General features: G+C 43.1%; 1 non-coding gene across 1 annotated transcript; it reads right to left on the bottom strand.

Annotated features, from left to right (window-relative positions):
• Positions 1 to 17,187: 17,187 nt before the first annotated feature.
• On the bottom strand, positions 17,188 to 17,263 carry TRNAS-GGA (transfer RNA serine (anticodon GGA)). The gene has a single exon. It is a non-coding gene; the product is annotated as a tRNA-Ser (tRNA).
• Positions 17,264 to 25,230: the final 7,967 nt, after the last annotated feature.

Raw genomic sequence — 25,230 nt, 5'->3', positions numbered from 1 at the left:
TTGAGTTTTGGGGGAGATTTATCGGTATCGCTTCCTACCCCGCCATTACTCTGACGTCATCCTCTGTGCATGCATCTTTAAACTCTCCTAGCTTTTCAAAGTGTAGTCAAGGACCTGTTTCAATGTCAGTGATGAAGAGTCCCAGCTTGTTTTCAAATGCAAACACTGCTTGTTGAAGGGATAAGACTGTATTTCCAATGCCTTGCATTTTCACATTGAGCTGGTTCAGATGTTCAGTCATGTCCACGAGATAGTAGGACTTCAGGAGCCACTCAGTGTTAGCTAACTCAGGATGCTCGACGTTTTTCATTTCAAGTAAAGTCCGGATTTCACTCAGACAAGCCGTGAAACGGCTGAGCACCTTCCCTCTTGACAACCAACGCACATTGCTGTGCAGAAGCAGACCAGGACAATTATTCCCAACTTCATCCAGCAGTGTTTTAAACTGGCCATCATTTAAAGCTCGGGCAACAATAAAGTTGACCACCTGAATGACCAGCGACATCACCTCACCAAGCTGCTTGTCACACATCTGGTGCACAAAGCGCCTCCTGATGTAGGATGCAGTGAAAACTTAGGATGGGTCTCTTTTCATGTTCACGAAGAAGCTCTATGAATCCTCTGTTTTTCCCCACCATGCACGGAGCACCATCAGTACACACAGAAATAAGTTTATCCATCAGATTTTTTCTTTAGTGAACTCAGTGAAAGACTTGAATAAATCCTCCCCTCTTGTTGTCTCTTTCATAGGCAAAACAGCAAGACTTTCCTCATGTAGTGTGTCGCCGACAGCATACCTTGCAATCATGCTGAACTGGGATAAATGGCTTATGTTTGTTGGCTCATTCAAAGGGAGAGAAAAGAATGGTGCTGCATTTATGTCCTTCACTTGTGTTGCCTCAATTTGATTTGCCATCATGATGGTACGATCGTGAACAGTTCTTCCGACAAAGGCATGTCTTTTATTCATTTGATTATCTTGTCTTTATCCGAAAAGTCATCAAAAAGTTCATTGGCAACATCAAGCATGAATGTTTTGGCATACTCCCCATCTGTGAATGGTTTTCCGTTTCTCACAATTGCTAAAGCAACAGCAAAGCTAGCCAAATTTCAGTCACCTTGTTGGGTCCAAACACGGAGTTGCTGCTGACTAGCTTGCACTCTGCACAGTAGCTCTTAACATGTTTTCTTCCTGCTGTCCCCCGCTGGATATTTTGATGCAAATGTAGTATGGCATGTGTCAAAGTGCCGCTTTATATTTGACCATTTCATCGATGCAATTTTATCATTGCAAATTAGACACACTGCAGAACCTGCTCTCTCCACAAAGGTGAGTTCCTCTGTCCATTCCTGCTGAAAAGTACAATACTCCTCATCTTTTTTCTTTTAGCCATCTTCTTTGTCAAAAGGGTTTCTGCAATTAGCTAGCTGACTACTTGATTAAAAGGAGGGAAGTTTACCTCCTGACCTCACAATGATCTGTGTACGTTAGACATTATCCAATAAAAATTTGGTGTTGTCCCAGAGGACAGATGTGATTGGCTCCAGCCACCTGCAACCATGAACATGAGTGGTAGGAAATGAATGGATTGTAATACATGACAATGTTTTATATTTTTAACGTTATTTTTTTTAATTAAAGATTTGTCTGCGAGCCAGATGCAGCCATCAAGAAAGCCTCATCTGGCTCGTGAGCCATAGGTTCCCGACCCCTGAACTAGTGACTGGGACAGGATAATGTCCATCTTGACCATCAGCTACATCAAGGATGCAGTGATTCCATTATAAACTAACAAAATAAAGATGGCTTGCACAGTACCAGACACCACTCACATTTACAGATAAGAAACAAGGTAGGAGACCTAACATACATTGCTTAAGGTCCTGATAGGGACAGGATTTGAATTCAGTCTAATTCCAGAGTCCATACATTTAGCCACTGTTCTAAACTACTTCTCTGTATGGAAGGAATTGCAACATAAGATAATGTTTGATAACATTTTTTTTTTATTTCTTAGTATTGCCAAGAATATGCTTTGTTACATAAAATTCTCCCAGCAGCCAGATGGAAAGATATTGTTTTACAGACGAGAAGACTGAGGTTTCCATGTGATTGTTCCCAACTCCCCAGCTCTGAAGAGGCGGAAAAGCTCTCCCATCAGCAGGCTGGGTTTAAATCCTGGCCTTGTCATCGACACTTTCTGAGCCTCAGTTTCCTTAGCCACAAAAGTATTTCCTATTTCATAGGTTTGTTGAGAAGATCAAATTAGAACCAAACTGGGCAAACGATGACCGGTGGGCCAAATATGTTCTGCCATCCATTTTGGTACATCGGTGAGCTAAGAATGGTTTTTACATTGTTAAATATCTGGGGGGAGGGGGGGAATCAAGAGAAGAATAATATTTTGAAACACATGAAAATTATATAAAATTCATATTTCAGTCTTGTTGGCACATAGATACGCCCATTTATACTTTGGCTTTGGTTACTTTAAACCTAAAGGGCAGGTTGAGTAGTTGCCAAAGAGACTGTATGGCTTGCAAAACCTAAAATATTTACTCTCTGTACAAAGTTTGCTGACCCCTGGATGAGATGACAAAAAGTCCGTACCAGCTGCTCTATAACTATTATTATTAAGTTACAACAAATAGAATGATGCATCATTGAAATGTCCTGTAGATCAGAAGTCAGTGTTTAGAATCGCAGTAAATTCTGGTAGAATCTGTCATGATTTGGAGGAAGAAGAAAGAATTTTTTTATTGATTAACTCACAAGTCCCAAAATACAGGAAATTAACACTGATTTATTAAATGGAAGTGGAACAGGAACAAATAGCTTAATCCCAAAGTCTGTTATCTCTACTTCCCTCTAGCCACTGCTCTTATCACCTGCAAATATGTACATTTTTACTCTTGTTATAAGCATTTCTATAGACTTTACATTTTTTAAAGCCTGTATTTTCTTACCAGCTACCCTAATTTAAAGGAAACTTCAATGTCCCAACAATGGGACAATGATGAAATGAGCTTGGGTATGTTTAATTAATTTTTATTTATTCATTTTAGAGAGGAGAGAAAGAGGGAGAGACAGAGAGAGAGAGAGAGAGAGAGAGACAGAGACAGAGAGAGAGAAAGGGGGGAGGAGCAGGAAGCATCAACTCCCACATGTGCCTTGACCAGACAAGTACAGGTTTCGAACTGGCGACCTCAGCGTTCCAGGTCGACACTTTATCCACTGCGCCACCACAGGCCAGGCGAGCTTGGGTATGTTTAATATTCAGTAAAATCAAGTTCACTTCTGCCGAGGAGAATTAAGACTTTGGAGTAACATGGGAAAGTAATTATAATTAGAAGCAGAGAAAAAAGATATTTGTGTATATACAAATATATTTTATTTGCATAATGAGAATGTAAAATATAATAAATATATTCTAATGTTTGTTGTATATAAATATATATTGTAGCAACCACTTTTAGAGCTAGATTAAATTATATATATTTTGTATATATGTATATTTAATGTTCTACATAACAAACATTAGAAAGAAATATCCCCCAAAATGTTAATAGAAATATCTGATAATGTAATAATTTTAATTATTCTCATAAGTTTATAACATTCTTTATTTTTCAGTTTTTCTATAATGAGTATGAGATTTTCCATATCAGGGAAAAACATTAAGTGAAAAAGTGATAAACATAATTATAGGATTTTGTGATTCTAATTGAATCATATACACTTAAGAAAAAAGACTATATATAAATATACAAAACCAGAACTGTTTCATATTCAGTTAAATTTAATTGGCCTGTTGTTAGTTTATATTATAATTTAAAAAATAGAAAATTATATTGTTATTGGTCCCGTATCTTGCCATTTTTTTTAAAATGATACTTCTGTATATTTTACTTGTAGAAGATAATACAGCTTTAATAAAAATTTTAAATTATGCTTATATTGTAAAATTTTCATATTATTTTAATACCTTTTTCTTAAACAATTACAATCAACTTATATTTATCAATTAGATTTTTTTAATTTTAGATTTTATTTATTGATTTGAGAGAGAGAGAGAGAGAGAGAGGTTGGGGGAAGAGTGAGAAGCATCAATCATAGTAGTTGCTTCTCATATGTGCCATGACAGGGAAAGCCCTGGGTTTCGAACCAGGGACGTGAGCATTCCAGGTCGATGCCTTATCCTCTGTGCCACCACAGGTCAGGCTTGATTAAATATTTTCTAAAAACTCTAACTCATGCACTAGCTTGCCAAGTGCTGCTCCATATTAGAAGCAAGAAGAATGCTTTCTAAATGACCATTTGTTACACATCTGAACCAGCTCAAACCAGTTTTTCCAGCTTATAAGTAACCTTTTAATGATGCAAATAAGAGTACAATCTAAAAAGTAGGTCTGGAGAGGAAAGTCTGATTAATTCAGGTGAACACAATGTTATCTTTCCATGTGAGCATGTATTTCACCAACCAGGTGACATTAAAGTTAAAAACCAGGCAGGTTTGTCAGACATAATTAAGGACCTTAACATCCAGTTGAACTAAACCAGAAAAGAATTTAAAAAAATTTTTTTTTAGTTTATTTATTGATTTTTAGAGAGAGAGAAGAGGAGAGAGAAACATTGATTTGTTGTTCCACTTATTTATGTATTCATTGGTTGGTTCTTGCATGTGCCCTAACAGGGATTGAACCTGCAACCTTGTCATAATGGGATGATGCTCTAACCCAGTGGACCCCAACCTTTTTTGGGCCACGGATTGGTTTAATGTCAGAAAATATTTTCACGGACAGGCCTTTAGGGTGGGACGAATAAATGTATCACGTGACCGAGACAAGCATCAAGAGTGAGTCTTAGACCAGGGGTCCCCAAACTACGGTCCACGGGCCGCATGCGGCCCCCTGAGGCCATTTATCCGGCCCCCGCCGCACTTCCGAAAGGGGCACCTCTTTCATTGGTGGTCAGTGAGAGGAGCATAGTTCCCATTGAAATACTGGTCAGTTTGTTGATTTAAATTTACTTGTTCTTTATTTTAAATATTGTATTTGTTCCTGTTTTATTTTTTTACTTTAAAATAAGATATGTGCAGTGTGCATAAGGATTTGTTCATAGTTTTTTTTATAATCCGGCCCTCCAAACAGTCTGAGGGACAGTAAACTGGCCCCCTGTGTAAAAAGTTTGGGGACCCCTGTCTTAGACGGATGTAACAGAGGGAATCTGGTCATTTTTAAAAAATAAAACATCATTCAGACTTAAATATAAATAAAACAGAAATAATGTAAGTTATTTATTCTTTCTCTGTGGACTGGTACCAAATGGCCCATGGACCAGTACCGGTCCGTGGCCCGCGGCCTGGGGGTTGGGGACCACTGCTCTAACCAATTGAGCTAACCAGCCAGGGCAAGAATTATTTTATTTTATTTATTAATAGGCATCCTGAGTTGAGCTTACCATACTTTAGAACCTCAAGGTTAAAAGTCACACTCATGAGTGCTCATCAGTGTTCAGAGAAAACTATGATCTTTTATACTATTTTTATATTTTTATAGTATTTTTAGTATCATGGATCACTGCTTAAATAAATACTTCTATGTGGCCCTGGCCGGTTGGCTCAGTGGTAGAGCATCAGTCTACTTGTGGCTGTGCCAGGTTCAATTCCCGGTCAGGGCACACAGGAGAAGTGACCATTTGCTTTTCCACCCCACCTCTCACTTCTCTCTCTCTCTCTTCTCCTCCCCTCCTGCAGCCAAGGCTCGATTAGAGTGAGTTGGCGCTCCATGGCCTCCACCTCAGGTGCTAAAATGGCTCTGGTTGCAATGGAGCAAGGGCCCCCAGATGGGCAGAGCAATGCCCCTTAGTGGGCTTGCCGGGTGGATCCCAGATGGGGTGCATGTGGGGGTCTGTCTCTGCCTCCCTTCCTCTCACTAAAAGTAAAAAAATATATATTAAAAAAATACTTCTATGTATGTGCATTAAAATATTAAATTATTATGGCTGAGTGGTAGGATTTCAGGTAATTTATCCATTTTGCTTTTCTATATATTTCTAATATTCTTCTATGAACATGTAGTATATTTACAATAAATTAAATGAACAACATAAGACTAAAGCTAACATATTATTTAATTCATTAGCTACTCAGTGTGGAGCATGCTGGGAACTTCCTCACCTTGTTCCACTCTTTAATTTTTTTTTTATTGATTGCTTTTAGAGAGAGAGAGGAAAAGAGAGAGGGAAGCATTCACTTGTTGTTTCACTTAGTTGTGCATGCATTGGTCACTTGTCATATGTGCCTTGACCAGGGATCAAACTCACAACCTTGGTGTTTCGGGACAACGCTCCCGACTGAGCCAACCGGCCAGGGCCACCCTGTTCCTCTCTTTAGAAGCAGGTTGAAAGCCAGGTAGTAAAACCAACATGGTCCACCCCGAGCATTTTGGGGAGCAACAGATGTATGAGCTTATAAATGGGGAAAGGGTTTTGCAAAGTATAACACCTTAAATAAAATAATGTGTTAATAGTCTTACAGGTCTAAGAGGGCCATTATTTTCCTTTCCCTGGGTGAATCGCAACAGGTGGGCAAACCACAGCTTCGCCAGTGGCTGGGGATGTGCCCACTGGCAGGCCACTTCCACCGTCTGGGTGTCCACTCCACCGCTGCGCTAGGAAGCAGCCGTGCTGCAGAGAACCATCATGTGCTGCTTGTGGCTGTGCATCAAACACAGCTTATTTACGGACCCTGACATTTACATTTCATAGGAATTTTATGTGTCAAGAAATGTTATGCTTCTTTTGATTTTTTTCCCCCAACCATTTAACAAATGGAAATACCGTTCTGAACTCATTTTTCATACAAAACAGGTGACAGGCCATAGTTTGCTGACCGCAGTTCTAGAGTTCTCTCCTAAGATATTAAAGGACCGCAGGCGACGCTGGTAGTGTTCCCAGTGGTCATCATTTGTGGAGCACGGTCACTGTTTTTGCCACATTGCAGTAACTCCATATTTTACTCAGTGCATGCAAAACAATTTAACTTCTGGGTTATTGTTTTTTTTTTAACTCACCCAAATGTATTTTAAAAGGAATCTGTGTATATCACTATCACCAATGGAGAACTTCATATTAGTTATCATGAAGAGGAAGTAATGGCACACATAAATCTGTTTAAAGTTAAATTCTTGTTGCTACTCTGTAACCTGCTAACATTCAGCCCCTGAGGCTGGCTGCCTCTTTGTTGAACAGGAGCAACTAGTAAGTGTGGAAAGGCTTTCAGAATCTATTAGGACCAAACGAGAGTTCTCCTTACTGTAATCAGTCAGATTGAAGGTGAACCCTTTCTTTTTTTTTTTTTTTTTTCATTTTTCTGAAGCTGGAAACAGGGAGAGACAGTCAGACAGACTCCCGCATGCGCCCGACCGGGATCCACCTGGCACGCCCACCAGGGGGCGACGCTCTGCCCACCAGGGGGCGATGCTCTGCCCCTCCGGGGCGTCGCCATGTTGGCGACCAGAGCCACTCTAGCGCCTGAGGCAGAGGCCACAGAGCCATCCCCAGCGCCCGGGCCATCTTTGCTCCAATGGAGCCTTGGCTGCGGGAGGGGAAGAGAGAGACAGAGAGGAAAGCGCGGCGGAGGGGTGGAGAAGCAAATGGGCGCTTCTCCTGTGTGCCCTGGCCGGGAATCGAACCCGGGTCCTCCGCACGCTAGGCCGACGCTCTACCGCTGAGCCAACCGGCCAGGGCGTTGAACCCTTTCCTTACTGAATGCCATGTCCGGGAATTATCTAGCATAGGAGCTAAAATCATCTCCAAACCATCCCCTCGAAACCATTCCTCATTCTGGGAAACTGACTCGGCCGAAGTTCCTCAAAGCATATTCCATGGGGATGGGCATTAAGATGGTTCGCAAATCCAACCCTTTCGTCATATGTATCAAATGAAGAACAACTTCACTTAAATTTTTTTTTTTTTCTGAAGTGAGAAGCAAGGAGGCAGAGAGATAGACTCCGTGTGTGCCCGACCAGGATCCACCTGGCATGCCTGCTAGAGGGTGATGATGCTCTGCCCATCTGGGTGTTGCTCTGTTGCAACAGGAGCCATTCTAGCGCCTGAGGCGGAGGCCATGGAGCCATCCTCAGTGCTCAGGCCAACTTTGCTCCAATGGAGCCTTGGCTGTGGGAGAGGAAGAGAGAGATAGAAAGAAGGGGAAGGGTGGAGAAGCAGATGGGCACTTCTCCCATGTGCCCTGGCCAGGAATCAAACCTGGGACTTCCACACACCGGACCGACGCTTTACCACTGAGCCAACTGGCCAGGTCCACAACTTCACTTTTTTTTTTTTTGGACTCAAGTTTGATAGCAATTAACTCATCTAAATTAACTTGTGGTCTCTGAGTGTTATTGCAAAGGCGAAGGTCACAAAACCCCAGAGGTGTCCAAGAGAACAAAGGGTTGGACAAAATAAGAATCACTAATTAGCTTTGTTGTTGTTTGGGGGAAAGATCTTATCTGTCACTAGGCTTAAAAAGTTCATTTGCAACCTCATTCCTGTGAGTTTTTGGGTTCCTTCCATATCTATTCTCCTGCTTTGGGGCTTTTAGAATTGAATTTACTGTCTGGGAGGTTCTGCTTTATCTCAATCTTAGGGCCAAAGAATGCCTTTTTTGCTCCCCTGCTCTAGGCAAATGAGATTAAATTAGTTTTGAAATTTTATGTGAGGTTCACCAACATTTTCCACTCTTTATTTTTGGCTGTTGGTTTAAGAGCAAAATTGTGTCTTGTTTTTTTGCATCGTAATTGCTACTAGGAATTCGAGGCTATAATTTTGCAGTTATGTAAATTATGTCATTTCAGTAGTAAAACCCAGTAAATAGTATTTATTTCCTTCCCCTGCCTTGGAAACTGATTCCTTTTTGAAAAGAAATGCAGAAACTAATGAAAGCAAGACCCAGTGTCTGCCTAGATCTAGCTGATCTAATTTTATTTTATTTTATTTATTTATTTTTAAAGTAACAGATTTTATTCATTTTATTTTGTTTTTTTTACAGAGACAGAGATAGAGTCAGAGAGAGGGACAGATGGGGACAGACAGACAGACAGGAACGGAGAAAGATGAGAAGCATCAATCATCAGTTTTTTGTTGTGACACCTTAGTTGTTCATTGATTGCTTTCTCATATGTGCCTTGACCACAGGCCTTCAGCAGACCGAGTAACCCTTGCTTAAGCCAGCGACCTTGGGTCCAAGCTGGTGAGCTTTGCTCAAGCCAGATGAGCCCGTGCTCAAGCTGGCAACCTCGGGGTCTCGAACCTGGGTCCTCCGCATCCCAGTCCGACGCTCTATCCACTGTGCCACCGCCTGGTCAGGCTAGCTGATCTAATTTTAAACCAGTCCATAGAGGGAAGGATAGACAGAAGGATGCAATACTAGCTAAGCACTCGTGGCTATTTCTGATGACCTTGAGGCAATGTGACTAATAGTCAAGTGAAAATATACTTCCTTGATTAAAGTCATGATAATATATTTTTAAATTTTTCCATTGATTTGAGAGAGGGGAAGAGAGAGTGAAAGAGAGAGAGAGAGAGAGAGAGAGAGAGAGAAAGGGACATTGTTATTCTGTTTAGTTGTGCACTCACTCATTGTTTCTCATACATGCCCTGATCGGGAATTGAACCCAGGACCTCGGTGCACTGGGATGTTGTTTTATCCACTGAACCACCTGGCCAGGGCATGATACCATATTATGTGTGATAACATAGGGAGTACACACGGCTCAGATTCCAGAAACATTAGAAATTGGTGGCTCAGCAGTGTGGCCAGCTAAAAGGGACTGCTATGCTGGATGGGGGGTGTGGGAAAAGCTTGCCAGTTGTACACTGAGGTTCAACAGAAGCCTGATTTTTATTCTAGGTTAAAAGAAGTGTATTATGTACTTATGACTGAGAGGGACACCAAAAACTCTACCCCCCCCCTCCAAAAAAAACCCAGTGCCTTAAATAAGACAGCAGTTTATTTTCTTTCCATTAAAAGCTAGGTAGGTGGTCTATGGCTCTCTAAACTCCTTGGACCCAAGTGTCCCTTCTCTCTTCTTCACTGCTTTGAAGACTCATGACCTCAGGGCTGAGATGGCAGTAGCCAAGTTCTGCGCAGCAAGACAGAGGAGGGGACAGAGAAGGGAGCAAAACCACACACTGGACACTTGGCCTTCTATTTACATCCTATTGGCCAGAACTTAGTCTCATGACTAAGGAGGCTTGAAAGTACAGGGAGGCTTGGGAATACAGTTTTTTTCCTCTGGCTGGAAATTTTCAGCCCAGCTGAAAATTCTATTACATGGAAGAGACAGGATCTTGAGGGCCAACGAGAAGTTTCTAACCAAACAAAGTTGTTGTTGGTCAAATAAGTTTTAAATATGATATATATGTTTCCTTGCTTATAGTTTGCATTGGGTATGGGGGACAGGCTGTAAACAGGCAGGATTCTTATAGCCTAAGGCTTAGTTTTAGGACTAAGCCTTTCCTACCCTTTTTGAAGTGGGTGGTACAATCCCATTATGCCTCAGATAAGTGATTTTGTATCAGAGACTTCCTTATTTGTACATTGGATTAAGGTTTTGATTTCTACACTATAAAATGGGACAGACCGGGAGCTTGTTCTCTCTCGGTTCCTGAGATTAGCATTAGAGAGCAGAGAAAGGCCACGTGGAGGAGGCCAGGAGAAGCAGCCAAGATGGTGGAGTGCTGAGTGAGAAGCCAGTTTCTGCAGAGTTTGTGTAGAGAGAAAGAAGGAGATGGGGAACAGAGGTGAATAAGTCTGATGAGCTAGAAACCTTTGATTCTAGGAAACTCGGATAAGTCAGTAGCTTTGTGAGCACTGAATGAGTGGGTTTTGGAGTCCAGTGTGTGTTTTTACTTGCCCGCTAGGTGCAAGCTAGGATTAAAGCTAATGGCCCACTAGTTCGTGGCCCTGTTGTTTCATTACCATCTGTCCGAATCCAATGTGAACCTGCATGGGCCAGGCGGCTGTGATGATGGCCGTGAATACTGGCTTTACAGTTGTGTTTTTAAATTTAGCCCAAAGTTTTATGTGAGTAAAGAAGACATTCAGCCCTAGCCAGTTGGCTCAATGGTAGAGTGTTGGCCCGGCATGTGGATGTCCTGGGTTTAACTCCTGGTCAGGGCACACAGGAGAAATGACAATCTGCTTCTCCACCCCTTCCCCTTCCCTCTCTCTCTCTTCCTCTCCCGCAGCCATGGCTTTTGGTTTGAGTGCATAGGCCCCGAGCACTGAGGATGGCTAATGGAGCCTCCACCTCAGGTGCTAAAAAAATAGCTCAGCTGCAAACATGGCCCCAGATAGGCAGAGCGTAAGCCCCAGACAGGGGGTACCAGTTGGATCCTGGTCAGGGTGCATATGGAGTGTGTCTATCTCCCCTCCTCTCAACTTGGAAAAGAAAAGAAAGAAAACATTACTTCATTTGTTCAGCTATTTGAATGATTGTTTACCTTGACAGGAATTTAATTAAGAACCTACTCTGGTACCAGGTACACTTCTGCGGCTGAGCTACCTGGTGAGTACAACACAACTCCCTGCCCTCATGAAGGTTACATCCTAGCTGGGAAGGAAAGGCAATAAATAATAAATTAAGTAATTAAATTACATAATATATTAGAAGGTATAAGTTATCATAGCAAAAAAGAGAAATGAGATAGGGGTGTGGACATGAATAAAAGTTGTTGTAATTTTATCTAGGGGTTGGTGTCAAATACCTAGACATTTGTGCAAAGACTTGAAGGGCATAAGGAAGAGAGCCTTCAGAAATTTGGGGGAAGAAGCTTCTAGGCAGAGATTTGAACAGCCAGTGCAAAGGTCCTGAGGTGGGAGCGAGAGTGACGTGTGCAAAGAAGCAGGGAGGCCAGGGTTGGCTGGAGCAGAATGAATTTTGAAATGAGGTCAGAGAAGTAATAGGAAGCTAGCTCATTCGGAGTGGGCTCTTGTGGCTACTATAAGCACTTTGGTTTTTCCCTCTGAGTGAGATGAGAGCTGCCATAGCGTTTGCAGCGGTAGGGTTTTAAATAGAGAGTTTATAAATAAGTCAATGTACCCACATTGAGGGATGTCATAACTGCTGGGGTACATGACTTAAAGTTGGCAGATCACTGGCTGGACTATGTTCTGCAACTATGTAAGGAGAACTGAGATATAATGGCATTATACTAGAATAAATTCTATTTCTGATCAGAAAATTTTAATTATGAGCGATGTTGGGCCATCATGGGTGGCAATAATCATTCCATTTGCTAACAGTTATTAGGAACTCACTGTGGCCAGCACTGACCTAAGCCCTTATACAGATTAACCTGTGGCATCTGCACAATCACTCACTTACTATTCTCTATTTTATAGATGAAGATGAAGACACAGAGAGGTAAAGTGTCTTGCCCAAGTCACACAGCAAACAAGTGGTGAAGGTAGGGTTGGACCCCAGGCATGTGTAGGGCTTACACCCTTCACACTATGTCAGACCGACCACCTCTGAGACGATTCAGATCCTTGGTGTGGCCAGCAAACCCAATGACCTGAGAAATGTAGTCACCGGTGGCATTTATTTAAGTCAGTGGAAGGTAAAGTACTGCTTTGAACAGCAAAGTGGTCTGCCACTTGCCTTCTCTGCTCTGCAAAATCTTTAAAAAATATATAGTTAAAAATTTTTTCCCATTGATTCGAAAGAGAGAAAGAGAGAGAGAGAGAGAGAGAGAGAGACAGAGGAAGGGAGAGAGAAAGAGAAAAGCATCAACTTGTTTTTCCACTTAGTTGTTCCATTTAGTAGTGTACTCACTGGTTGCTTCTCGTATGTGCTCTGACCAGGGATTGAACCCATGACCTTGGTGTGCTGGGATCACACTTTATTCACTGAGCCACCCAGCCAGGGCTCTAGTGTACAAATCTTGGTGTTAATATGATTTCTGGTCCATCATCTAAGAATTTTTGTGTTGAACTGGACATGTCCATGAGGGTCGCGATGATGGCTGCATATCCACCGGTATTCCTGGCAGGCTGCTGGCCATGACCTGGAACAGTTGCTCACATTCAAGCCACGCCTCCTGAAGCTACCACATCCTTTAGCCTTTCTCCTGTGCTTGCTGCTTAAACGTGGCTACTAGTACCATGTCTGACTCAAACGTAATACAGGAGAATGAGTAGATATAATCTTGGGCCACAGAAGACCTGGGTTTGGATCTCAGCTCAGGCATGTGACAGCTGTGTGACTTTGGGCAATTTGCTTAACCTCTCTGTGCCTTGGGTTCCTCAGTGTGGTTCCTTCCTCAGAGGTTCTGGGGTGGATTAAGTAAGATTATGTATGTGAAAAGCCACAGTAGCTGCTGTATAGATGTTTACTATTACCTTTTTCTTTTTGTGACAGAGACAGAAAGAGAGAGATAAAGAGAGGGACAGATAGGGACAGACAGACAAGAAGGGGGAGAGATGAGAAGCATCAATTCTTCACTGCAGCTCCTTAGTTGTTCACTGATTGCTTTCTCATATGTGTCTTGACTGGGAGCGGGGCGGTGGGCGGGAGGGGGGCTCCAGCAGAGTGAGTGGCCCCTTGTTCAAGCCAGTGACCTTGGGCTCAGGGCTCAGGCCAGAGACCATGGGGTCATGTCTATGATCCCACACTCAAGCTAGCGACCCCATGCTCAAACTGGTGAGCTTGCACTCAAGCTGGTGACCTCAGGGTTTTGAACCTGGGTCCTCCGGTCCCAGTCTGAAGCTCTATCCACTGCGTCCACCACCTGGTCAGGCTGCTATTACCATTTTAAAACTTACGTAACCTGCCTACTATTTCCTGTAAAACTTCAACAATAACTAGAAAACTACAAAAGTCAAGTTATAATCCAGAAATACTGTACATCAATGACTTGCAATTCCCTTTCCCCCTTCATACAGTTAGGTCTGCCTGAAAGCTTTGTTCTGAAAATACAAATTTGTTCCAATGTGGTTGATACATTAGGATGCAATTCAAACATAAGGTGGATTTTGCATTTTCTTATGAGCAGTTTCCTTTGCAAGAAACACAGGTGAATGCTGAAAACTGCACCCAGGTGAACAGGACATGTAGGGATACACCACACACACACACACACACACACACCCCTAAATTCCTTCCAGCTACCTCCGTTCCCCAGATGTTCTGAGCCACACCCACCTGGTGTCTGAAAACCCTCCTCTGCCACGGCACAGTAACTCCTGGCTCCCACCCTTCCAGTGCCCACATCCACAGCGAACTTGAGGTCTTCCTCAAGGTCAAGTGCTACTTACTGTAGTATATATACAGGGTGGGGCAAAAGTCGGTTTACAGCCTGCCTGTGGTGGTGCAGTGGATAAAGCATCGACCTGGAAATGCTGAGGTCGCCAGTTCAAAACCCTGGGCTTGCCTGGTCAAGGCACATACGGGAGTTGATGCTTCCAGCTCCTCCCCCCTTCTATCTGTCTCTCCTCTCTCTCTCTCTCTCTCCCTCTCCTCTCTAAAATGAATAAAAAAAAAAAAAAAGTTGTAAAAAAAAAAAAGTCGGTTTACAGTTGTGAGTATGCAAAAGTTTATTCTTGTATTGTTATTTATAATTATTGTATTATTTTCCATATGAAAAACTGTAAACCGACTTTTGCCCCACCCTGTATACTTAACAATTCAGTATGTGTAAAACTATGCTACTGTTTTTACTAGGTTCTATCTTTTCTTTAATGGGTCACTGATGAGATTTTCCCAACAGCCCTGTGGTCTTGACCGTGCACTTTGGGAAAGCACAGCGATTTTTAGGAATGTGCGTGGCACCTTACAGACTGACTCGTTACAGAATGAATGGCATACTCACTGTAGAGGATCTAAAAGAAGGTTAGTAAGAAGAAAAAAAAAGGACAGTAGAAATCACCCATAGTTTCACCTCTCAGAAGTCCCATTCCTTACTTTATTTTCTCTACATTTACACGCAGTCACACACATCATCACACACACAAATGCCTCCCATACCCCCTGCACAACCACACACATAGGCAACCCCTCACTTTCTAGCCTCTCCCCCTTCAAATACAACAATATGCCTCCCATGCGTTCAATCTTTCCCTCCAAGTTTACGTGGGTAGGCTGCGCCGTATATCATTATCTAGATGGCCTCTAATGTGTGTTTAAAAACAAAAGCATACATTTGATGTAACTGAACTCGGACGGTATTGTTCTCTCTCACCTAGGAAGGGGAGGAAGGTTTCCGGTAATCTTACCCCAAGCACCCATGTGGCAAATATTTACCGAGAGCCCTTTACACGCTGGCTTCACGCCGAACTGACAAACTCGACAGAGGGAAGAAACAGGGGCAGGAGCAGCTCTCAGGAAGGCAACGGTACAGCGAGGGAGGAAGAGAGCAATCAGAGGACCTCACCAGGCAACACGAAATGACAGGATGCAGTCAGTGCTCTGTAGACAATGGACCACGTGCAATGAGATGCTGCCATGGGGAGACCAAGGATGGGGGTGGGTGGGTGGGTGTCTGTACGTGTGGGTGTGTCTGTTTGTCTGAGAACACCTCTCTAAAACAGAGGCCACCTAGATAGGACCAGTGGCTAAAGCATGCCACGTATACTCCTGCTGTGGTTTTTTATCTTTTCTAGAAATGGAACTGTACTTACTGATTTGTATGCTTGCCACTTTGTGCCTGACAGCACGCCCAAGGCAGGCTTCCACAGCCATGAAGCACAGCAGGTGAGGTTGTGGCTTCTGGATTCGGATGGGCCTCGGGTCAGACCTGCCTCTCTGTCTTTCACTAGCTGTACGGTCTCGGGTGAGGTTCCATAACTCTGTCTGCCTTAGTCTCTTCAACCGCAAAATGGGAATGATGGAAGGGTTGTTAAAAGGGTCAAAAAGAGATGATGTATGTAAACCACTTGGCACTCAGCAAATGTTAGATATTAGCTTAATGGCCACCTGATATTAATTGGTTGAAAGCAGGATTGCTTGATCTCAGTAGCATTGACATTTTAGTTCAGATAATTCTCTGTGGTGGGGGTTGTGCTGAGCACTGTAGGATGTTTAGCGGTATTTCTGGTCTCTATGCTCACAAAAATTAGGGGATCTGGGAACATGCAGATACTCCAGTACTTTCAGCCTTTTGTAGAGTGCATTTTCACCAATGAAACAAAAGTTGGTTTTGCATCTCATTTGTAAAATTGAACAACTTTCTTTGACTTGTTGTTTGCTTTTCTGATGTTCTTGTTTAAATAAAAAAAATCAGGCCCTGACTGGATGGCTCAGCGGTAGAGCATTGGCCTGGAGTGTGGAGGTCCTGGGTTCGATTTCTGGCGAGGACACACAGGAGAAGCGCCGATCTGCTTCTCCACCCTTCTTCCCCCTCTCCTTTCTCTCTATCTCTCTCTTCCCCTCCCTCAGCCAAGGCTCCATTGGAGCAAAGTTGGCCTGGGAACTGAGGATGGCTCTATGGCCTCCGCCTCAGGTGCTAGAAAGTCTCCAGTAGCAGCAGAGCCAGACTCCAGAGGGGCTGAGCATCGCCCCCCAGTGGGCATGCTAGGTGGATCCCGGTGGGGTGCATGCGGGAGTCAGTCTGTCTCTCTGCCTCCTCCAGCTTCTCACTTTGGAAAAATACTCCCCCAAATTAAATAAATAAAAAAAATCAAATGCTTCTTTTTTTTATTGCCTCATATTCACTTTGAAATATCCCTTAATTTTTGTGAACAGTATAGACAATAGGATCTTCATTATGACAAGCAACAATGTCCTCCAGACATTGACAAATGTCCCCTGGGGAGCCTGGGGACAAAAATTGTCCCTGGTTAAGAACCACTGCTTCAAATATATACATAATTTTTTTTTTGTATTTTTCTGAAGCTGGAAACAGAGAGAGACAGTCAGACTCCCGCATGCGCCCGACCGGGATCCACCCGGCACACCCACCAGGGGCAAAGCTCTGCCCACCAGGGGGCGATGCTCTGCCCCTCCGGGGCGTCGCTCTGCGGTGACCAGAGCCACTCTAGCGCCTGGGGCAGAGGCCAAGGAGCCATCCCCAGCGCCCAGGCCATCTTTGCTCCAATGGAGCCTCGCTGCGGGAGAGGAAGAGAGAGACAGAGAGGAAGGAGAGGGGGAGGGGTGGGGAAGCAGATGGGCGCTTCTCCTGTGTGCCCTGGCCGGGAATCGAACCCGGGATTTCTGCACTCCAGGCCGACGCTCTACCACTGAGCCAACTGGCCAGGGCAAATATATACATAATTTTAAGTATATATATCCTCATACACATTATCTAGTATATAATATATAACATAGAACATTTTATACTTATGTATTTAAATAAGATAAACATTATTTGTGAAATATGAATATTTTATGAGTATAGACCTCTACTTAATTTATTACACATACAAATGATAATATATTATAAATACAAATGAAATCTAAACTATGTTTATGAGCATAAAATATATTTATTTATAATTAAGGAAAGCATTGATGAGGACAGTAAAAGTTAAAAAACAAACAAAAAGCCATGTTGAATAAAAACAACAACTAAGGAAATAAAGGGCAGTCCCAAATGAAAGAAAATATAGTCTGGTTTCTAATTTCCACCAAAGTGAAATGTGGACCAGATGGGGGTAGGGGATGAGTCGGCTCCATAGGGGAATGCAGTTTGCTTTAGGGAAAATAAACGAGCGAGTGTGTGTGTGTGTGTGTGTGTGTGTGCGCGCGCGCGCGCATGTGTACACGTGCATGTGTCTGCCTGTGTGCATGCAGCGGGGGTGAGGTGGCCGGAATGATTTCTTGGTCAATGACCTCTTAGAAAAGACTCATACAGGCAGGTTTTGGAATCACTTGTGGGAAGAAAACTGTATTGAGCTACACTTTCATTTAGAGAAGAAATCTTACTTTCCCCTTAAACAAAAGGCGCAGGAAGCATTAAGGAGGGTGGCTCCCAGGCTGAACAAAGCATTTGAGCCACTCTTTTCCTTTTCCTCTCCTGTCTGGGTTTCCCACTCACAGGGACAGAGCCCAGCTCACCAGCCACAAAGGGCTGCTGAGCAGGGACCCTGAGGGTGAACGCAGTGAAGCTCTGGTCTGTCTTGCTGAAGAAGTCTCAGGTGGCAGGGGACACGGAATGACATCAAAGATAGCATTTATCCAGTATTTTCAGGAGCCACACCTATGCGCATTATATGGACTGGCTCTTTTGACCCTTATAGGGAAGCCCAGGAAGACAATATGATTATTCCTATTTCACAGATGAGGAAACTGAGGCACAGGAGGGAAAAGTAATAGGTTCCACAGCGTACAAGGGACAGAGCTGGGCCTTGAACCTAGGCGGCTGCCCTCAAAGTCTAAGCTTTTTCCTAGACCAGAGGATCTCAGAGGTGGTGGGGTTTGTGGGGGTGTTTTGATCCCCAGGGGACATATGGCAATGTTTCCAGACATTCCCAGTTGCTACAACCTGGCGTGTACCCTTGGATTCTAGAAGGTAGAAGCCAAGGATACTGCTAAACCTTCCACAATGCACAGGAGGGGTCCCCCCATCCCTGGAATTATTCAGCCCCAAATGTCAATAGTGTGCCTGTTAAGAAACCCTATTCTAGACTCTTTCAAGAAAACATAAGGCTATTTATCTTCCAGCATTCTTAAGATTTATTTTGTCTCCTAAATTACCAGTAATACATGCTGACTGGAAAAATAGAAACAGGACAGCCATTTTATAATGGAAAACCTGGGAGACTTCTCCTCAGTCCCATGCCCTGGGGTAAACTTTATGAACACTTTGGTGTATTCTCATCTTTTTATATTACTTACTTACTTATTTACTTACTTACTTGCTTAACTTATTTATTTTTCTTAAGTGAGAAGCAAGGAGGCAGAGAGACAGACTCCTGCATGCGCCCTGATGGGGATCCACCCGGCTAGCCCCTTACGGGGTGATGCTCTGCCCATCTGGGGCTGCTGCTCCATTGCTCTGCAGCCTAAGGTGAGGCCATAGAGCCATCCTCAGAGCCTGGGGCCAACTTGCTTCAGAGGAGCCATGGCTGTGGGAGAGGAAGAGAGAGATAGAGCAAAACGAGAGGGGGAGGGGTGGAGAATTAGATGGTCGTTTTTCCTGTGTGCCCTGACGGGGAATCAAACCCAGAACATCCACACGCAGGGCCAACGCTCTACCACTGAGCCAACCGGCCAGGGCCTCTCATTTTTTTCTACCTGTGGACATTTGTTGGTCTATCTCCTCTGTTTAATCTCTTTTTCCTTGTCAAAAATAGACACCATGTACATGTTTCTGTATATCTTTTTTTCATTCAGCGCTGAACTCCAATCTACAAGCCTTTGCACCTGCACTCTCCCTTTCTGGAATGTTCTTCCTCCAGGTATCTATTGGCTTCTTTGGGTGGGTGGGGTGCTTTAATGAATCATGCCATAATGAGCATCTTATACATATAACTTTGTACACATGTAGGTATTCCTATAGGCTAGATTCCCAAAAGTGACACTGTGGATAAAACCTAAACTTTCACTTTGCTGTAGCCCCCTGGTCAAGGCACATATGGGAAAGCAATCACTGAACAACTAAGGTGTTGCTACAAAGAATTGATGCTTCTCATCTCTCTCCCTTTCTGCTAGTCTGTCCCTAGCTGTCTCTCTCTCTCTCTGTCACACACACACACATACAAAATAAAATGATTTATATTATTAAATTATTAATAATAATTATCTTAGTTGAATCATTACTTTAACATGCCCTTTGTCTCTTGTTCTTTTGATCTAAAATAAATTATTTATGGTCCTGGCTGGGTAGAGCATCATCTCGATATGCCAAGGTTGTGGGTTAGATGCCTGGTCAGGGCACATACAGGGGCCAACCAATGAATGCCTAAATAAGTGGAACAACAAAGCAATGTTTGTTTCTTTCTCTCTCTCTCTCTGCCCCCCTTCTCTCTCTTTAAATTACTTATTTTTTATATTGTGAACAGTGAAAAGTTTTTTTTATGTTTCAATTGCATAGTTTATGATAATACTATTAATATTAAATTGTAAAACATTCTTATTACTTTAATGGAAATATTTTAATGCATTCTTTTGCTATTTTAATCTAAAATAAATCACCTTTTATTTCATGGACGGTCAAAGAGTTTTTTTAACGTCTCAAATATAATCTGAAAGAAATGCTGAGCAGTAAACCATGTTCCCTGACCTAGAACTTTATATTTGTTTGTCTTCACAGCAAACACCAAAAATGTGAACATCTGTTCGTCTTTCATTTGTCCTCTAACAACTGAGCGTTTCCAAAGCAGCTCACGAAGAGGCCAGTTTTCAGAGAATTCTGGCCATCTTGCCCACTTGTGTATCCCAAGACCTAATATGATGTCAACACACAACCTGTCCTCATATTTTAGGGTGAACCAATGAAGAAAGAAAAACTTACAGAATACCCTTGCATTTAAGGTCTTAGCAGGGACAAAAGCACATTCTCTGCAGGAATGTTAAAGCAGCCTAGTTAATAATATGATTAAATGAGAATGTTTGCTGCCCTTAACATTCACTTTTTAGCGATAGTTTTCATTCTAAGCAACTTCCAAGTTCATAATTAGAATAAGACGGGCTGTTTCCCACTTATCACTCAAATCTGACGATGATGTCTCAGAAATATTCAGATGCTTACATTTTTGTTTTAATTCATGAGACCAACGTAGGGGTTTTTTGGTTGGGCTTCTGGTCAAATGACATTTTAAAACGGGAGCATATGTTTCGAGGAGTAATTAGCAATGGTTTAATATAACGACCCCGCGGGCTGGAAAGGCTGTAGGTCAGGATTGTTAACAGGCAGAGCAATGAAAAATAGTAAAGCATTAGCAGATCGCATAAATAGTCAAATCTGACCTCCAAGGGTCAAGAGAGAACTAAATAAGTTGGTCACAGCACTGCCTGATTTAAATCAATGCAATCCCAATTTCCTTTTCTGCTGGTGCGGCTTTGGTATTCCATGGTCCAGTACACGCCAGGAGTCAGGAGAGGGAGGGAGAGAGAGAGAGAGAGAGAGAGCGCGCGCAGGGTAGCGTCTGCTCAGTGATATAATTTTACTAAATGTGGGTGGTTTCTGGGGGAAAGAGAGCCAGACGTATTTCAGGAACCAAATGAAATTATTTAAACAGAACACTACTTGGTTTTGTTTCTCCAAGAATGATTTATGATGGTAACACCAATATAAATACGTAATTAACTATGGAGGCATTTTGTATCTCACGTTTCCCACAGTTTTTCTTGTTTTGCAGGCTTGGCGTTACACTGATATCCTTAGCCTGTAAAATGGAAATATCAGTGCAATCTGCAAACTGCTAGACCAAATGATAAACTTTTATCTTAAAAAAAAATTAAGTCTAAAAAAAAACCGATCTGAATTTGTTGCAATTTCTACTCCAAAATATATATATATTTTTAACTTGAATGACTCTCTCCCTCTTGATTACTTCTGCTTCTGTTTTCCCCATAGAATAAGACGGGCTGTGTGAGGATTACTCTTCCTTGTACGTCTCCCACCTAGAGAACACGCGGCTGTTCAAATTTATTTTTTAAGGTAATATACTGATAGCCAGTTCTGATTACAAAAAAAGGACATTGAAAGGAAGAAGAAAAAAAACACACCCCCAAACTTCTGTGATTACAAAATCACTTTAAGACCCAGGGGGAACTATGCCTCAGTGACAAAACAAATTTGCCACAAATCATTGTACAAAAGAACAGCAGGACCTGAGCCTAAACTCGGGGACTGTTCCCATTCATCGTTCATTTGTTTGGGAAACTCCACCCTCCTCCTGCCATGTTCAATATCTAATTGGCATTCTGACCCTTCAGATAACTCAACATCTGCTACTCGGGTGCATCTCGGAAACCCTTTGTTCCCTGCAGGCGGAGTTCAAGGGTCTCTTTATTGATACACAAGATTCATGCGAGCCATTATGCACGCATCTCCTGGCCCTGAATGGGAACAAAACTTTTTGCAGGCCGATATGAAAAACCCTCGTCTCACAACCAAATATTCAGCTGATGAAAAATGACGGAGGGCCGAAGGAGAGGGCAGGAAATTAACAAAACCATGAGGCTGTACTTCTTTAATAAGCAATTTGAGGCTGCAATCCACAAGTCTATTTTGATTTTGAATTGTTTGTATGTTTTTGGCTTCACAACCTTTGTTTTTCACGATGAGGAGCCAAGGTCCATGCTAAAGTTTAAGCTCCTGGCCCTGGCCGGTTGGCTCAGTGGTAGAGCGTCGGCCTGGCGTGCAGAAGTCCTGGGTTCGATTCCCGGCCAGGGCACACAGGAGAAGCGCCCATCTGCTTCTCCACCCCTCCCCCTCTCCTTCCTCTCTGTCTCTCTCTTCCCCTCCAGCAGCCGAGGCTCCATTGGAGCAAAGATGGCCGGGGCGCTGGGGATGGCTCCTTGGCCTCTGCCCCAGGCGCTGGAGTGGCTCTGGTAGCAACAGAGCGATGCCCCAGAGGGGCAGAGCATCGCCCCCTGGTGGCAGAGCGTCGCCCCCTGGTGGGCGTGCTGGGTGGATCCCTGTCGGGCGCATGCGGGAGTCTGTCTGTCTCTCCCCGTTTCCAGCTTCAGAAAAAAAAAAAATTAAAAAAAAAAAAAAATTAATTAATTAATTAAAGTTTAAGCTCCTGAAATTAATTATGTGGTTATAAACTGGGTTTTTTTAGGGAGAGCCACACAGATGACTAATTTTCTAACCCATGGTTTCACTGAATCCAAGATGCCACAGACTGTAAGTTGTGTAATTAACCTTCTCTACCACTGAGAAAAAAAAAACTTATTCTAATTAACGTGTGACATACCTTTGATTCTGAGACGCAGGCCTAATATCAGAGATGGAAAACCGTGAAGTGGGCACCTGGGATGATGAAATTTGGTAGCATGTGCCTAACCTCACATGGTCTTATAGGGCGACTATACAATTTATGTTTCCACAGTTTAGGGGAAAACTTACCGTCTATGTTAGCTGTATTTCTCTCCCCTGATGACTGTACTTTGCTAAGAAAGGTCCAATGATTGTCCCTTACCCTTCTGCTTTGATACTCATTGAAGGAAATTCCTCTCTGAAACTATCCCCCCAAAATGTTCCCTGGAGCCACTTGCTGGGATGTGTTCCATGGGCCATAGGTTGGAACCACATGTGTGGGCAACTGATTCCCTTTTATTATTTTACTTGACAGGTTGGTTTAGGGTCAGGAGGATAATGTTTAATTATCTTCTGGGGAGAATGAAAAGACCCAGAATGAAGCGGGAAATGCTGGGGTCCTTCTGAAAGGGTCAGCTGTGCCTCTCCCAGAAAACTTGCGCTTGGAAGCTGTTTCAAGTTTCAGATCAGCCGGGAAGATCTGCCTGCTAACAAGTCAAGGCTCAGGAGAAGCCAAAAGAAGGGCATCAGCTTCAGACAAACAATGAGGAATTTGGGGCACCGTTAGAAAAATTTTACAACAGACTTAATTTTCTTTCCCTGGTTTAAAATGGTTGTGATGGACATTAAGGAGCTTTGGTTCAAATCTCTACTCTGCCTCTTTCTAGCTCCAAGGCTTTTTGGGCGAATCTCCAAATTTATTGAAATATAATCACAGGATTAAATGAGTTAATGAACATAAAGTGTTTAGCTCAGTGACTTGTAATATATCATGAATTATACAATGAATTATGATTATGCTTGTTGTTAGACACAGTCTCTTGGACTTAAAGTTGAAAAAAAAATCTCATTCCATTTCTCAAACAGACACAGTGTTCTCTTGCTACAGCCTGGAATTTCTCTGATTTTTAAAAGGATAAATGATCGCCATTGTTGTTGAAATTATTATTAATGATGTGCTTTTCTTTCATTATTTCTGCTGCTTCTTCAAGACTTTTAGCCAGTGTGTTCTTTTCGTCACCCAGTGACAATAACTGACACTTACTGGGCAAACTTTCTACTTGTGCTTTTCCCCCTATGTCTAAGATCTGCTTAGAAATACCGTTTTCTAGGGCTGTTGGTGTTTAAAATGTCAGTCTTTCTTTTCTAATGAGTTGAAAAGCCATGTAATCCATGACCTATCTTTTGGTTTTCATCCATCACTGTCATCTTTTGACTATTATCATCATCTGCCGGAAATCTCTCTGAACAGGAGGAAGGATCCCAGCTACCAGAGACTTAGCTTTAGCTCAACACTTACCATAGACCTTTCCATGTGCTAACTAACAGTCAGGGGCATGAAGGCAAACAGGGCATGGTCTCGACTCAGCAGAAATACATGGCTGGCGAGGGCCAAAGCCCCAGCCCAGCTGCTCAATTTATTTACTCTTAAAGACCTTTAAAACAAGTCATTAGCCATCAAGCAAACAGGCCTGGGACGAAGGTGAGGCAGAAAATTTAAGGGGGCGCCAAAAAACTCAGCCCTCAAAATAATAAATGCTATTTGAATGCAATGTTTTGCTCTGCCCCCCCTCCCGCCCCCGTCTCGCTAGGAGGTTGTGGGTAAGCACCTTGTGCATCTCAGTTTCCTCCTGTGTGAAATGGGAGTAACGGTTATCTCACAGGGTCGTTGAGGATTAAATGAGGTCATACTCATGAAGCTCGGAAGCTAGGGAAAAATTCACAATGAACGAAATTTAAAATTCTTAGATAAAGACTGAATCAGTGAACAAAGTTTAACGGAGTTTTTTTTTTTTTTTTTTTTTTGTATTTTTCTGAAGCTGGAAATGGGGAGAGACAGTCAGACTCCCGCATGCGCCCTACCGGGATCCACCCGGCACGCCCACCAGGGGCGATGCTCTGCCCACCAGGGGGCGATGCTTTGCCCCTCCGGGGCGTCGCTCTGCTGCGACCAGAGCCACTCTAGCACCTGGGGCAGAGTCCAAGGAGCCATCCCCAGCGCCCGGGCCATCTTTGCTCCAATGGAGCCTTGGCTGCGGGAGGGGAAAAGAGACAGAGAGGAAGGAGGGGGTGGGTGGAGAAGCAAATGGGCGCTTCTCCTATGTGCCCTGGCCAGGAATCGAACCCGGGTCCCCTGCACGCCAGGCCGACGCTCTACCGCTGAGCCAACCGGCCAGGGCCTGGAGTTTTTTTTTTAATAAAGATCCAAATGGGTCATTTGGAGCCAACTGACTACTCTTAAACAATGATCATGTTTCCAAAGAAGCACAGGGCAGCATGGCTTGTAAATTTCCTCT

This window comes from Saccopteryx bilineata, chromosome 6, assembly GCF_036850765.1.
Source record: "Saccopteryx bilineata isolate mSacBil1 chromosome 6, mSacBil1_pri_phased_curated, whole genome shotgun sequence".
NCBI classification, from domain to species: domain Eukaryota; kingdom Metazoa; phylum Chordata; class Mammalia; order Chiroptera; family Emballonuridae; genus Saccopteryx; species Saccopteryx bilineata.
This window is presented reverse-complemented; position numbering and strand designations above follow the sequence as displayed.